Source organism: Oncorhynchus masou, unplaced genomic scaffold, assembly GCF_036934945.1.
Source record: "Oncorhynchus masou masou isolate Uvic2021 unplaced genomic scaffold, UVic_Omas_1.1 unplaced_scaffold_7225, whole genome shotgun sequence".
In the NCBI taxonomy this organism is placed as follows: Eukaryota; Metazoa; Chordata; class Actinopteri; order Salmoniformes; family Salmonidae; genus Oncorhynchus; species Oncorhynchus masou.
In genome coordinates, this window is record NW_027013676.1 from 10,793 (window position 1) to 13,103 (window position 2,311).

At 41.1% G+C, this 2,311-nt stretch overlaps 1 non-coding gene across 1 annotated transcript; it reads right to left on the minus strand.

Moving 5' to 3' along the window:
• Nucleotides 1–2,026: 2,026 nt before the first annotated feature.
• Nucleotides 2,027–2,079, minus strand: LOC135537200 (U7 small nuclear RNA). Its single transcript, XR_010455143.1, has one exon. It is a non-coding gene; the product is annotated as a U7 small nuclear RNA (small nuclear RNA).
• Nucleotides 2,080–2,311: the final 232 nt, after the last annotated feature.

Here is a 2,311-nt window from a genome sequence, read left to right on the forward strand (position 1 = left end):
GTTCAATTTACCCCTTTGGTTCAATTTACCCCTTTGGCTCAATTTACCCCACTCTCCCCTAATGTTATTCACTAAGTCAGATCTGTGGGTTATTCATGATGTGACATGGCGTTAAGCCACACCCTCTGCCACAGCATGGTGAACACACCGTCAAGGCATCATGCCTGCTTGGTTTCCACTGTGCAGTGATCAGTCAGTGGCTACGCTTTAACAGCTGGTTCTGAACACGAGGATCACCTCATCGCCACAGACGTCCTGGATTCTATAGGTACTGTATGTTTCTGATGCTCAGCTCTTCAATCCCCAGCAGTCACCGTAGAATGTCTAGACTGGAGGAATTAGAGAGACAAACCTCAGGTCATCCCCCCCTAACCATCCCCCTCTTTTACGACCACCCAAAGGTATTATAACATATCGACCTAGAAATAGATTTTATTGACCCATATTAAGTCATTCAATTTTTTTTAAATGAGAAATTGTTCCTACCTCCGAATTTGACTTTTGGATTTGAACAAAGAAGGTATTGAGTGCATAAATCACACCCATGACGTTGACTGTTGATTTCATGGGAGGGATACAACTCTTTCTGTTGTGTGTGTTACTGTGGTCAGGTTTCTACTTCCCCGGAACGAAACTGAGCCATTACCTCAGAGTAGTGACCAACTCAAACCCCGGATGCCCTCTGACCACTTCAACCTAGTATCTAATCTATGACTCCGTACACATGTACACACACACACACACACACACACACACACACACACACACACACACACACACACACACACACACACACACACACACACACACACACACACACACACACACACACACACACACACACACACACACACACACACACACACACAGGATATATAACCCAGAGCACATTAGACAGCATGGCTACAGGACCAGGATGTTTGTTACTTGGCTTAACCTGGAAATATTTTTTTTCTTTTCTCGCTCAATCAAGGCATCATCAAGCAGTTGAGCAATAATGAAGAAGAATGGCATTATTGTATTCTAGAATGTTCTCTTCTCTCATAGAGATCCTATTAAATGACTGTTTTCTAGTTCCTAACTTTACGCTCGCCCCTCCTCACGGAGTGTTGAGAGATCGTTGAGAGTTCCATCAGTGATGGTTGCCGAGGAGACAGCCCGTTCTCTGGCAACGGAACATTACCTAGATTAGAGGAATGAAAGATGAAAGGAAACCATTAGTCATGGCTGTATGTATGTCTCATTATAGCCTTAGTCATGGCGTTGACTCGTCAGGTGAAGTTAGGCTGAATCAGTTGAGGGGAAAACGTGGAGGAATGAGTGCTTGGGGAAACCAGGGTTGTTAAAACGTTATTCCGACCGTTAGATGACACTTACAGAGGGAATCACGTTAGCGTCCACCTCCTTAAATAAACTTAAATAAACTTTCTGTTGTTCGCCAGGAAGGAATCCTTGGAATCAACAATTAGATATTTAAATAACGCAGAAACGCAGAGACGTAGATACAAGACCGTCTAGCTTTGGAAACAAAGAGCATTTATCAAACGAGCTGACGTTTCTAGTGATGGATCAGACGGGCCACTTGAACGCAGCTCCAACAGTTGTCATGGTAAACAGACTAATGATAATCTGTCTAAGGTCCTTCATGAGGCGTCCACAGGGGATTTATGTGAGTGGGGCTGAATACCCACATGAAAAAATACTATTGAGTACTATGGTATAAATACTATAGTATTCACTGTAGTGTTTTTGCAGACTTTAATGACTAAAGTCTGTAAAAACACTACAGTGAAAACTATAGTATTTATTGTAGTACTTACTGTATTATACTGTAGTTTTTACTGTAGTATTTACTATATTATACTGTAGTATTTCCAGTTAACTAATATATAAATACTGTAGTAAAAGAAAACTGTAGCATATACTATAGTAATTAATGTAGTGTTTTTTGCAGATTGTAGTATACTGTAGTATTTACTGTAGTGTTTTTGCAGACTGTAGTATTTACTATCTTGAACATAGAAGTGGAGGCTTTCTCCTTCAGGAAACCTACTGGAGAAATACTAAAAGAGCACATTTTTCATAACCTGGAGATAGATAGGACTACTGTCTGAACAGATAATTCAGGGCTTGATGCTCTTTTCCCTAACCTGTAGGTAGATGGGACTGGTCTGAACAGATAATTCAGGGCTTGATGCTCTTTTGGCATAACCTGAGAGGTAGATTGGACTACTGTTTGAACAGATAATTCAGGGCTTGATGCTCTTTTCCCTAACCTGTAGTAGATTGGACTACGGTTGAACAGATAATT